Source organism: Pogona vitticeps, chromosome 1 (assembly GCF_051106095.1).
Source record: "Pogona vitticeps strain Pit_001003342236 chromosome 1, PviZW2.1, whole genome shotgun sequence".
In the NCBI taxonomy this organism is placed as follows: Eukaryota; Metazoa; Chordata; class Lepidosauria; order Squamata; family Agamidae; genus Pogona; species Pogona vitticeps.
This window is the reverse complement of record NC_135783.1, coordinates 53,931,530-53,946,189: the sequence shown is the minus strand read 5'-3', so window position 1 is coordinate 53,946,189 and position 14,660 is coordinate 53,931,530. Positions and strand designations below refer to the sequence as shown.

The 14,660-nt window shown below is 44.1% G+C and overlaps 1 protein-coding gene across 2 annotated transcripts in view; it reads left to right on the top strand.

Annotated features, from left to right (window-relative positions):
* Positions 1-14,660, top strand: part of KIF26B (kinesin family member 26B) — a 378,172-nt gene that overhangs the window by 92,271 nt on the left and 271,241 nt on the right. The window lies entirely within an intron of this gene.

The window sequence follows — 14,660 nt, the reverse complement described above, 5'->3', positions numbered from 1 at the left end:
TTACATCTTACAAAATAGAGTTTAATACCCCTTGGCTCTGTAAATGCTCTTCACCTTCAATCTGCTCTGTGGTCAAATTTCAAGTTCTATTTGTGGAATATAAATTAATGATTATCTCAGGTGTATGTGTTATTATCTTCCACATTATACATCAGACCACCACATGTATGATATGACCTAACTGGTTTCCTGGTGTTAGCTGAATCCTATTTTTGTATTAGACTCAGTATTACAGTAAGGGCTTGGTTCCTGGAAAATGTCAATGCCTCAAAATTAGCAGACCTCATTTAATATTTATTTATTAATTATAAACTTGTAAAGCTATCCTCACATCTCTAACATCTGTAATTTTGTATTCTCGAAGGCTTTCATGGCCGTGATCTGATGGTTGTTGTGGGTTTTTTGGGCTCTTTGGCCATGTTCTGAAGATTGTTCTTCCTGATGTTTCGCCAGTCTCTGTGGCCGGCATCTTCAGAGGACTGGAGTGGGAACTCCAGTTCAGAGCGTGGACTCCAGGAACAGAGCATGGACTGAGTTCCTACTCCAGTCCTCTGAAGATGCGGGCCACAGAGACTGGTGAAATGTCAGGAAGAACAACCTTCAGAATACTGCCAAAGAGCCCGAAAAACCCACAACAAACATCTTTAATTTTCTCTCTTTCCACATGTGCACTGTATTTCCCTTCCACCTTTGTTTTTTGGCTTGCTTGATGATGTAAACGCATTGGTTGTAAGGGCCATGGGACTAGTATGGAAAATCACTGGAAGGGGCATTGGCGTAAAATGAGGGATAGCAAAATGAACTGTTTATAAATTGGCTAAAGGTAAAGGTTCCCCTTGACATTTTAGTCCAGTCATGTCCAACTCTAGGGGGCGGTGGTCGTCCCCGTTTCCAAGCCATAGAGCCAGCGTTTTGTCCAAAGACAGTTTCTGTGGTCATGTGGTCAGCGCGACTAGACATGGAATGCCGTTACCTTCCCACCAAGGGGGTACCTATTTATGTACTCACATTTTTACATGCTTTTGAACTACTAGGTTGGCAGGAGTATAAATTGGGAGTCCTCTTTAATATGAAAAAGCTAGTTCTGCGCATATGATCCAATTCAAATTGCTGGTCATTACCTATAAAACCCTATGCAGCTTGGGTCCAAGCTACCTGAAGGACTGTTATCTTCCCACATAAGCCTTCTTGGCTCTGAACATCATCAGAGGATCCTCTCAGTCCCATTGCCCGCATGGCTGGTTGCTGAGGGCTTTGGACTGGGTCTGGAGTGGGTCTACATTGGTTTGGGATGGTTTGGTGTGGAAGAAAGCTGGAAGTATGTCTCCAAAATTGTGCAAAGCAACAAAATGAAAGAAAAATGGCAGGCTGTGGGAGTGCAGAAGGTAGATGATACATTTGGAGTGTGACAAAAATAGCAGCCCTCTGTAAACATAGGGCTTAGGAGGAGGGAGAGTATTTTTTTTCCAGTGTTGGGTAAGTTTATTAGGCATCAGTTATTCCATTATCCTCTTAACACCTATCCACACACCATTTTTGGTCCAACTATGTTGGTGTGTGTGTGTGTGTGTGAACATTTTCTCTTGTATAAGTCTGTAATGTGTTCACCAAGAGTTGTCACTAGAGATGGGGGTATTCGTATACTAATATGAATATCTCCCCCCCACAGGTGCAGATAATGAGGGTCCAGCCCCCTGGGGCCAGACCGACCACTCATGATTCCGCCGCTGCCACAAGCTCTGTGGAGCCTTCCTATCTCTCCGTTGCTCGCAATGGATTACCCAGTCCTGGCAGAAGGTGGGATGATGAGCTTCTCTGCCAGGTCGCAGAGTGGCTAATCCGTCATGAGCAATGGAGAGATAGGAAGGCACCACGGAGAGATTGTGAGTGGTCGGTCTGGCCCCAGGGGGCCGGAACCTTGTTATCTGCACCTGTGGCGGAATATTCATATATGAATACCCCCATCTCTAGTTGTCACACAAAGGCCAAAATCCTCTTGTGAAGCAACACCAGCATAATGCTAATAGTGTAATTTTTGAAGATGAATTGCCTAGCATTATGCAGCAGCTATTCTCTGTGTGCTACACCTAATGCCTATGGGGATCTTATAACTTGAGGCTGTTTTCCTCCAAAAGGCACATTGTTAGCAGTATCCCAATGTAGCTCCACAGAGCCATAGAGTCTTGGTATGCAAGCAGCACACAAAGAGCATAGACAGTACCACAGTGCAAACAGCACATATTTAACTTTAAACATATGAAAGCAATGTTTAAGGACTAAAACACCCACCCTCCCTTCATACCTGTCTGTAGTTTGTGAAAGACAGTCATCTCTGAAGAGACTCCCTTTGGTGTGAGGAAAAAGGTGGTAAGGCTGTTTTTGTTTCCCAGTTGTAAATCAATGAGCAACATGAGAATTCAAGTTGCCAAAATTATTTCAGATTTGGGGTCTGTTTATTTTATTCTATTATTTGGGGTCTGTGGAACTGATTCATTGAAATAGATTCCGCATATGTGAATGCCCTTATGTGTGTGTTGTTTTTTTTAAAAAATTCCTGCTATTTGATGCAGTGCTATACTAGAGAACAGGAATTGAAAATAGTAATAAAAGCATTATGGTCTGCTTGCTAAAAGAGTTAGTGCTGCACCAAACAGCTGATTCCCAGCCACCAGCCAGCTGAGCCTAGCTTTCCTTTCAGCCCCCACCACCTTCCTCCCCTCCTGCCCCATCCTTCAACCAACCTCTTCTCACCCCACCACCCTCCAAATCTTCCTGCCTGCTGTTTCGCTCGGTCACCTTTCACCACACCACGCCCATCCTCCTCCCTTGCCCCCATCTTTCCCTTTCCACCCCTTTCCCTCTTGTCCTCCTCCACCTCCTAGATTGCCTGTCCCCCCCATTCATTTTCCCACATATTCTTCCTCATCCCATCTGCCCCCTCTTGCTATACCATCTTCCTCTTAGTTGCCCGTGGGGCTGAGGCAGGTAGTGGGCACCAAGCAGAGCAGTATATTCCCTGCCGTCCCCCCATCTCAGCTAAGCGGGACCAGATGCTCATCCAGCCATGCCTGCAGAAAGCAATGAGCCCCCTCCACTACCAGGTGAGCCATCTGGTCTGGAGCCAAGAGGGGAATGTTGCCTCCTCCTGCAGGAAAGAATGGGCGGGCACGCACGCGCACGCACACACACACACACATACACCCCACATGTCCAGCTGATGGGTGGTGGGAATGTTAACAGCAATTTATATTCACATGAGTCATGTGATTATAAATCACATTTTAAAAAAAAAACAATGCAACAGTGTTTCTTATTGTCAATAAGACTGAGCCCTTTCTATGCTCAGCTAACTCAGAACTAGAATAGGCACATTTGAGTGAGTGGAACATACAGAGGAATTGACTCAACAAATCCCCACTGATTCTGAGGGCCCACTGTAGTGCAATTCACTAAGTAACAGGATTTCAGCCATTCTCTCTCTCTTTTTTCCTCTTTCCTCTTCCTTTTCTTTTATATTCCACCTTTCTGCCAAAACCGCTCAGGGTAACAATACAGTACAGAAATAATTACTCTGAACTAAAACAGAAGAATAAATCAAATAAAATACAGTAGAAACTTTCTCCATTTTAGACACACTCCAATAAATGGTTCAAAATTAATGTCCTGCCTATGCACATTACATCACAATGAAAGTGATAAAAAAAAAAACAATCTGGGATTCTTGGTATGAGTCTTAAGACCCACTCATTTCTACAGGCCTACAAACAAACAAACAAACAAACAATCGTAGTTCAGAGTACAGGGCTGTCCTCTGCAGCACAGCATACTGAAATGTGAAAAGAACAGAAAGATTGCAGATACTGTAGTTGTTTTTGTTTCATTTGAAAAATTTAGGGCACACTGTATCACAGACGTGTCAAATTACTAGATTTTTATGTGTCCTGAATGACACGTGATGAATAGAAAATCATTTCCTTTCTCTAGCAATGAATATTGATACTGTGTTTCAGTAAAGTCACATAATGTTACCACAGTAGCAGCTGCCAACTAAAATAAACAATAAATTCTCAGATGCAGCTTTGTGACTTGTATGCATTGGCTCTCTTTGGAAAGCAGTGTGAACAGGAAGTGGTTAATTGAAGAACCGATGCATGTGAAGTGTCTAACGGATGTTCTAGCAAATATTTGGTAATGAATGGAGTGTGTAGAAGTCCGTACTGTAATTTTATTCATATTTTGAAAATATGCATAGGGAGCTCAGAAATGGCCAAAGAGATCACTGCAAATAGCAGAATCGGCTTTTTGAGTGTTGACAGGATTATAGCCAAAACAGAGCCACTGAGAAAGGAAAGGTATTAGCATGCTTAGAGAATCCCAAAGTTTGAATTTTTTTTTTAAGGTAGAAGAAACTAGGAGGGAAAAATACCTTGCAGAATCAGTCCATACTCAATGAAGGCAGAAAACGGAGTAATCTGCTTGCATGGATGTTCAAATGTGATTTAAACCTCATGCCTGTGGATATATCTGTATAGCCACAGCTTCCAGTTCTTTGGAAATGATTGCAAAACCTGTTGAAATCTAGAATATGAATATTACCTGATGATCCTCTGACAAATTTATTGTTTCTAGGCAAAGCTATTTGCGATACTGGAGTGCAAATACAGGTGTCAGTGTGTCCATCATCATTATATGCATCATAAGGAGAGATTTTTCTCAGCTCGGAGAGCACCTGGCCACAGAGATTAGATTGCACACCATCAGGACAATCAATAGGAGATAGAAATTGTATAAAGGGTCTGACGAGGCACCTGGCTCTTGTTATTACTTTTTAAACCACAAAATCCATCTTCATTTCAGGAGCTTTAGCTAGTGGGGATGTTGGGTGCCAAGTTTGATTTCAATACTGTACAAGCAGCAGGTCAACAGAGGCCAAACCAATACCACTTGAATGTTAAAAAGGTTGATTTTGACAAAATTCTGGATTAATTGCAGAGAGGGCCAAGGGGTGAGAAAGTTGTATATTGGTCTAATTAATCAAGTAGCACAGCCCAAAGCTAACTGCAGCAAGAAGAGCACTTTTCCCCAGATGACTGCACCTTAGATGCTGGCCACGAAGAGAATGCTGTTGTATTTCTGAATCGTGATGCAAGATCTTCATCTTTACCAAGAGTTTGGAGCCTGGTCTTTGAGCATCTCTCCCTCCCTTCCCTTGTCAATTAAAGACCTTTCCAGCTGACTCTGTAACCCAAGTAAGAGTGTATTTTGATTTGAGGCCTAGATGGGTAAGGTTACCAGCTATGCTGAAAGCCCTTTTTTCCATTCTATTTTTCTCCCCCAATTGTCAGGAGCCAGAGTGAGGGGGGGCACTTGGGGAATATTTGGGAAGAGATTTGTAATTGTAGTCTTTTTGTTGGACCACACAAGTCAAGAAGCTGTTCACCCACTCATGCTTGTCAGCAGTTGACTTAATCAGCGTAGGAGGACTGGGGTGATGGTATATTTTCAGCCCGCACTTGGAGATAAGTGCAACAGGGTGAGCAAGAATAGAGCTGTTTAGTAACAGGAGATTGTTTGGGGCCTCTGCCTGTCTGAAGGAGCGTGTATGTGTGTGTATAGTTGTCGTTTGACTGAGCTCTGAATAGTCTCTTTCAGTCCTGTTAAGGAAGGCTCTCCAGTTGAGACTGTTTATACCCTGAATTAATCAAACAGGTTGAAGGATTTTTAAAATGTGATAAACTAATATGATATTTTGATAACCACCAGTTAAAAGACACAGATGCTGTGTGAGGCATTTGAATGCATAAACATATATTTTAAATTTGATGCTGAATGAAAATAATTTTTTCAACATAAAAGAGCTTTGATATTCTGCAAAGGGCACACAGTCTTGGCACTTTACAACTAACACAACAAAATAAACGGAATGGTGTTCGTACTGTGCTGTAATGAAAGAATATTGAAGACTGTGGAGCAGACTGATTTCTGTGGTAATTGGTGCAATGAACACATGGCATAGAGACGTTTTGGCTGCTCGTTGTGGTAGAGAAAATTGTTCATATTTCTTCTGCATACCATTATTAAATGTAAAGTTAATCAGGTTCATTTAATTTGGTCAACCTAAACTACTGTAGAGGGGAAATTTTCACTGATGAGAATGGTCATTTAACCACTTAATTAACAGACCAGGGAGCTCATAGTTCTATATTTTATACTTTTGAAAAGCATTGTTTAGGATAATCAGTGAACCTACAGTTGTTGTTGTTTAGTCATTAAGTTGTGACCAACTCTTTGGTGACTCCATGGACCAGAGCATGTCAGGCTCTCCTGCATTCCACTGCCTCCCAGAGTTGGGTCAAATTCATGTTGGTAGCTTCAATGACACTGTCCAACCATCTCGTCCATGAATAAGCACTTACAAATGGAGTTCAAAGATGAGAATCTCAATACACAGGATTCCGATATATTAGCAATTTGGTCCCTAGTGGGAAATGAGTACAATTGTACGGTAGTTGGAGCATTCTTTGGCACTGCCCTTCTTTGGTTTTGGGATGTAGACTGATCTTTTCCAGTCCTCTGGCCACTGTTGAGTTTTCCAAACTTGCTTCCTCTTGAGTGTAGCACCTTAACAGCCTCATCTTGTAAGATTTTAAATAGTTCAACTGAATGCCACCACCTCCACTGGCCTTATTGTTAGCCGTGCTTTCTAAGGCCCACTTGACTTCACTCTCCAGGATGTATGGCTCAAGGTCAGCAACCACACTATCTGGGTTGTCTGGGACATCCAGATCTTGCTGGTATAATTCCTCTGTGTATTCTTCCTATGTCTTCTTGATGTCTTCTGCTTGTGTAATGTCCCTAACATTTTTGTCCTTTATCATGTCCATATTTACATAAAGTGTTCCTTTAATATCTCTAATTTTCTTGAACAGATCTCAGTTTTTTCCTTTCTGTTATTTTCCTCTTTATCTTTGCACTGTTCATTTAAGAAGGCCTTCTTGTCTCTCCTTGCTATTCTTTGGAAGTCTGCATTCAATTTTCTGAACTTTCCCTATCTCCCCTGCATTTTGTTTCCCTTCTCTGCTATTTGTAAGGCCCCGGTGGACAGCCACTTTGCTTTCTTGCATTTCCCTTTCTTTGGGATGGTTTTTGTTTCTGTCCTCCTCTCTTCCTCAGTAGCATGTTGGATGACTTCTGACCTGAGGGGCTCATCTCCCAGCGTCATCTCTATTAGCTTTTTGTTTCTGTTCATGGAGTTTTCTTGGGAAAGATACTGGAGTGGCTTGCCAGTTCCTGCTCCAGGTGGATCTCGTTTAGTCAGAAATCTCCACTATGACCTGTCCATCTTGGGGTGTCCCTGCATGGCATAGCCCATAGCTTCTCTGAATTACTCAAGCCCCTGTGCCATGACAAGGCAGCAATCCGTGAGGGGGGAACCTACAATACCACTGACAAATATGAGATCAAAATACTCTTATCGTAAAATGTTTATCCAGCCAACAACCCTGTTTCCCCTAAAATAAGACCTAACCTGAAAACAAGCCCTAGTATGATTTTTCAGGATGCTTGTAATATAAGTTCTTCTTCGTGGCCTCTGTGAATACACACATATGGGTTTAGTCTGCGCCTGCGCTGACATTCTTGGAGCATTCTAGAGCCAAAAGTAACAATTTTATGGTGTGATCCCCCATGAGGCACAAGCTCCTCCCACCCAAGATTCCCCTCAGTTCCTTTTTTCCGCCGTGCTGTAAAGTTCTACAGAGCATAGAGCTATTTCCACAGGGTTTTTGCCCTTAGCTTATTGATCAATTCCCTCTAAATTAGATTCTTTCCCTTCTCAATTATCTAATCTATGATCCCCCGTGAGTTGTTTTCTTTTTTGCTTGCCAGCTATTTGGCTTCCCCCCCACCCACACACACACACACTTCAACTGTTTGCTTCTTTCTCCTTTCCCGCCATTTTCAGCCTACTCATTTTGACTCTCAGGCACATTAATGATTTTCTGCCTGAGTAAGCTACATCTTACCCAGATAGGTGCAGGCCGCAGTAGGGGACCCGACAATGCCAAGGAGTCCTTAAAATCTAAGTCTACATTAACAGAGGAATCCTTGCCTCTGAGGAGACGACGTGCCAGCTCTACCTGCACAGACTCCGGGATCGCCTGATAGCCTCTGCTCCAACTGGCCATTTAGTGACTGCGCTACCGTCCAGTCCGGCCGTGGCCCTTTTTAGCCCTACGTGAGGGCGGGCATTTGACGTTCCAGAGTTGGAGCTTAAGTCTCTCTATCTCATGAGGAGAAGAGAGTGAAAAGGAGGCATGTCTCACCACACCCTCTCTATGAGCAACCATGAGAGAGACTGGTGAATCATCGATGGATGATTGTTTCAAGGGGCTTGTTCAAGGGACCCTGCAGGAGTTAGGGCTCTGTTGCCCTGTCCCTAGGAGAAGAAGGGCCTCCTGTTGCCCCGGTCTCCTTCCCTGACTGTCAGTGATTCCTCCTGACATGGGAAGCGCCTCTGTGTGTGAGTGCCGCACACCAACCCTCCTTCGTGCGCCTGCTCAGGTAGCTACGACTTCTGGAGGGAGCTGCACACCGAGGCTGTAGATGTGCCAGCAACATATGGTAAGGCTTGGGTTTTCCCTTTGGGGATACAATGGGCCCCTTCAGCTCCTGCGGCTAGCCCTGCATGTCAGTGCTTTGCCTGTCTGGGGTAACGCCTTTGGGTGTTTGGTGTATTGGGCCTGATTTATCAGAGGCCTTGTTCACGTGGCTGCTATTTCCAAAACCAGGTGCCGAGGCGAAAGCTTTCTGGCAGCACTTGACAGCCCTAGTTTGCCTCTGAAAGGGGGGGGGCTGCAGCAACTCCCACCACTACCCCTGCTAGTCGGTGATATTCCTGCCTGGGGTAGCACCTGCTGGTGGCTGTTAATTTGGCACAAAACAGCCCTCTTTATCAATGGGCTCGCTCACAAAGTAGCCTGCGGCCCTGTCTCAGCTGCCAGTGCCCGCATAGGCTCATAAGGAAAGGACTCACAAGGGTCCGCCCGAGAACCCTGCCGCTGTCTGGTAAGTCTGGATAATTTTCCTCAGGTAGGTCCTGTCACACTGACAAGGTTGCGTAGGACCAGTCCCTTTTGTTTGGGATAGGAGCTATGAGCTCTCGGCCACCATCACCATCCCACTCTACCTGCCATCGTTCTGAGCCATGGGCTATGGAGTACTTTATGCCTCCACATGCACTTTACAGATGTAGTGCTCCCTCGAACTCGGCTCCGGCATCATAATGTTTGGAGCCTTGATCAAACCTGCTGTTAACCCATTCAGGTTTGAGACTCACATGAGTCGCTGGGGGGTTGAAGAGTTTCCAACCAATCTTCCTACACCCCTCTCGGTTGTCGCAGATGGTCACACTCCTTTACTGTCAACAGATGAGTTCTTTGGTCGGCGTTGTTATTTGTTTTTGGTCGCCGTGTAGCCACGTACTCCTCTGCCATCAGGGCTTATCACCACTTATGGAGTTTGGTTCTGCCCACCCTGCAGGTAGCTCATGTGCACGCTTACAGTTCAGGCCTTCCACATCACTGGGAGGCACTGTTGCAGGTGCATCACGAGCGCACTGCTGCTCGATATGCCTAAAAACCAGTGTCTAAGCAACTGACAGGTTAGGACCTGCCATTTGTTGGTGTATGGCTTTTTAGCCAGAAAAAGGTTGTTATTTTTGATAACCTGCTCAGGCTCTAGAAGGTGGCACATTTATTGTGCTGTAACATCTGCAAGTGCCTGAAGATGTTCCCATCAGCCTATGGCATTCCAGGAACGTTAAAAGCCTCAACCCCAAAGTTACCAGCCGCCGCCCCTAGACATGTGGGGAGGCAGTGCCTTGACTGGCAGAATTGCTGGTAGGACTGCAAACTGAGCGGGCTCTTTACTTCTCTGCTGTTGACCAGTCAGTCCATTTGACTTCTTTCTATCGTAGCTACCAGCTTTGCCACTATCTTCGATGTACGTTGAATCCATTAGGATCGACCTCAACATGGAAAAAAATTTGTTCTTTTTCTCTACCATACAACACTTTGGCAGGAAAAGATGCTTTCCAAATTCCAATCCATCTCGTGTCAAGGCACATTATGATCGAGCGCGACCGGTCCTGGCTTCGAATCTGCCAATTCTGGACATAAGCTCGGATCTCACTCCTTGAACGAATCTCCCTCCAATATGATGCGATCCATTATCATCCCCTGTCACCTTCAGTGTGCTTCTTTTCATTCGCACAGCTCACTTCTCAGTTCACTGCATCCCGTCTATTGGGAATGGAGGAACCGCCTTTTCCAGACCCAGCCATCACTTAGCTGAGCACTTACACTAACTATGCTGAAGCTAATAAAGGATGCTTGCACCAAGCCACTTCCTATTAAAGATCTAGGAAGAATGTATCACAGGTACAAGGTACGAGGAAATGACATAGAAATTTTGGGATGACTCCAGTCCCATTTCTATCATCGTAGAACAAATTTATCCAAAACGAGAAATGATTTCCCTGAACCCTACTAATAAGAATACGGAAACATTGATGTCTTTGGCAGGGAGACTTATTCCCTTCATTCACTTCTGCTCCATGTGGCCAACTATCAATCACAATAGGCACCTACCTGGAGCAATTTTGGTCTCAAATTCTACCTCTCTTGAAATCCATTAAGACAGAACTTAGAAATACTTGCTCTGAGACCACGACTCTAGCAAAGCAACACAGGATTGCTGCTTGACATGCAAAGGGCTTCAACTACTGTCGCATCCTTAGTATCTATAGAAGGCTCACCTAGTCACGATCCACTGGCTCATCAGGGACACATAGGACAGAACTGAATGTCTTCCATTACATGGTACCAGTCTCTTCAGTCTTAGACTGGTGACACTAGAAATATTATTATTATTTACACAGAATAGGAAAACAGCTAAATTATATATGGGCCGACAGCCCTTTCATCCCTCTTTCAGTTCTACCCATAGTCCTTTCAATCATATCTGGAGTTTCAGCCTCCCAGACATTTCGGTTCATACAAGAATGTCACCACATCTCTCAAGGTTACGTTATATAATTGTCTTTGTTCCCCTTTGAGTAACGTTAGACTCACTCTTTTTGTCTATATCCTCCAGGAAGAGACCTCTGCCTCCTGGGCAAACATGCCATAATCCAAGTTCCTACATCTGGCTTATGCATGGCTTCTACTTCTGTGCTATTATATACATAGAAAGGACGGAGGCATCCGTCCCATCCTTGGTCTCAGAAATCTTTTCATGTGTATTCTACCGTAAGTTTCAGATTACAGCCTCAACGCTATTATCTAATCAGTAATTCCTAAGGTTTCACTGCCATTCAATTTTTCAACATTTGCAAGGTCTTTCAGATGGTACAGGACATCTGTTTGATAATAACCTTGCCCTGCGAGATATGGACATCTACCTGTACTGGTACTATAGTGTATGTTTTTCTTTAAAAAAAAAATTACTAGCAATCATCTCCCCAAATTCATGACCTCCACGGCTTCAGTGCTAAAGCAATCCAGACTCAGCCTCGAACCACTCCAATAGTGGTATCTTTTCTTTTTGACCAACTAGGGGATCCCTAATCCAAGTAACTGCAAGTTTGGTTCTATCACCATTGGAAAGTATCGACCTTCAATGTATTCACTGGGGTCCGTACGCCAACTACAGGTTTTATTGCTCCTGTGCAGGTGCGGACGGAAACACTGTCAGGGACATATTCATATGGCAGTGGACAGGGAATTTGCCATAACTCTTCCCTCTGATACATTTCATTCTACGGAGAATCTTCCATCACCATCATTCCTAATCAAATGCGATCCAAATACCTCCTTGAGGTACTTGGTTCTAGTTCGCCTGTCTCAGATCGATATAGAGAGACACATGTCAGTTCCCTCTGGTTCCTCACCTCCTAACTTCCATGAACTTGGCAACCTGGGAAATACTCCCACTTTGGCATCAGTGCTTGATCGAGCTCAAAAACCATGAACTCGATGTCGATGTGTAAATAAATAAATCTTTATTAAATATATTGAAACAAAGAGCTACCTTACCAACTTTCTTAGAAACTGTTGCCTACTTGGCTTTCTGTTTATGCTTTAAAATGTTATATATCTGCTATTGTTGCCCATTAACCAGATTATTCTGGTAGGTAGGACTTTTGTCTCACTCTAGGGTCAAACATCTTTTCACAGGACTCAGTACCACCCGTCCTCCATGTAAACACATTGTTCCTCAATGGTCTATAGATTTCTAAATTCACTCATGTGCCCGCCATTTGAGCCCATTTTCTCTTCAAATGCCAAATTACTTACTTTGAACAGCCTTCCTAGTGGCTGTCATATCTGCCAAGGGAAATAGCTGGATTGTGATTCGATCCACCTGTTATTCAATTTTCCTGATAAAGTGACTTCCTACTTTAATGTCTCATTCCTGACGTATTCGACTAATTTTCATGTTTATCTATGCTTCATCTTACCATCATTCTTCAGATCACCATCATCTCCTTTAGAGCACATGCTCCACAATATTTATGTAAGATGCTCACCAGCATTTTCTCTGGACACTACCAGAGCTTCTAAACAGATGACAGGCTCTTTTGATGCTTTCATTCTTTTCATTTCAAAAGTCCAGTTTCTTCCTATCCATATCTAGATCGATGGTCCAGACTGTATCTATGGCTTGCCAGCGGTCAGACGAGTCACCGTCTAATTAGCTTTAGCCTCGCTCCACGGAGTGCTGTCTACCTCGGCTGCATCCAGAGTAGAATCGAGACTCTTGACATCTACCGTGCACCAATATGATCCATGGCATCTACCTTTGCAAAGCAATACTGGCTGCACGTAGGTACATGCAATATCATTGGATTTGGCAGAAATGTGATGCCATCCTTACTACCGTGACGTCCCACCTGCCAATAAGTAAGCTTGCCAGTCACCCATATGTGTGTATTCACAGAGGCCACGAAGAAGAAAGAAAGGTTACTTACCTGTAACCATGGTTCTTCGAGTGGACCTCTGTGAATTCACACTACCCACCCATCCTCCCCTCTGTCGTCACGGGTATCTTATTGTTGTATAACTCTCATGCCCGATGGACAAATTGCAGGAACTGAGGGGAATCTTGGGTGGGAGGAGCTTGTGCCTCATGGGGGATCACACCATAAAATTGTTACTTTTGGCTCTAGAATGCTCCGAGAATGTCAGCGCAGGCGCAGACTAAACCCATATGTGTGAATTCACAGAGGTCCACTCGAAGAACCATGGTTACAGGTAAGTAACCTTTCTTTCTACTCCAAAAATAAGCCATAGTTAAGTGAAACCCCGCCCTCCACCAGTGTGCAGCAATGAGAAGACTGTATTTGAATAAATGTAGATGGTTGTACATGATAAAAATAAAACACTCCCTGAAAATAAGCCCTAGTGCAATTTTTGGAGGAAAACTTAATATAAGACCCTGTCTTATTATCAGGGCAGGTGTTTATAGTGTAGTGCAGCACAGTAAACCTTTTTAGCCTGAAAATTGCATTTCTTGTTGCTTATGTACAGGGGGCCCTTTTACAAAAATGGGCTGGACCATCTCACACTCTCATACAAAAATCCCCATTCATTTATAAACACCAATACATAACACTTCATATAGCCTCACACATGGTGTACCTCTTTTAAATCTCAAATTCTCTCTCCTTTTCTCTCCCCACTTACCTAGGGCTGTGGCTTTTTTATATAGATATTTTCAAATCTCTGGACTCCAACTCCCAGAATTCTCAAAGAATTCTCCAGGCAGACCTCTGGGATATTCAGCCCATAAACAAACACAAGGCGTTTGTATATAACACTGGATGAGACAGATTATCTAGATCCATTTCAGTCTCGCTTAAGGCTTGGTTATGGGACAGAGACTGCTTTGGTTGCCTTGGTGGATGACCTACACCAGGAACTGGGCAGGGGGAGTGTATCCCTGTTGGTTCTGCTGGACCTCTCAGCAGGTTTTGACACCATTGGCCATGGTATCCATTTGGGCTGTCTATCCAGGGTGGGACTTGGAGGCAATGTTTTACAGTGGCTCTGGTCCTTCCTGGAGGTGAGAACCCAGAGGGTGGTGCTGGGGGACTTGTGTTCAACACCCTGGCCTTTGGCCCTTGGTGTCCCTCAGAATTCTGTGCTGCCCCCCATGCTATTTAACATCTACATGAAACTGCTGGGAGAGGTTCAAAGTTTTAGGGTTTGGTGTCACCATTATGATGATGACACCCAACTCTATATCTCCTTCCCATCTAAATCCAAGGAAGCTGTCTTGTTTTTAAATCACTGTCAGGGGTCAGTAATGGACTGGATGAGGGTGAATCAACTGCAACTTAATCCAGACAAGATAGAGGTGCTCCTGGTCAGTTGCAAAGCAGCTCAAGGAATAGGGTTACAGCCTGTGCTGGGTGGGGGTTACACTCTCTCTGAAAAGACAGGCATGGAGCTTTGTGGTGTTCCTGGATTCATCCTGGAGCCTGGATGCCCAGGTCTCTGCAGTGGCCAGGAATGCCTTTGCACATTTAAAACCAGGGTGCCCGCTGTCTCTCTTTCCTGAGAGGTCTGATCTGGCCATGATGGCACATGCCCGAGTTA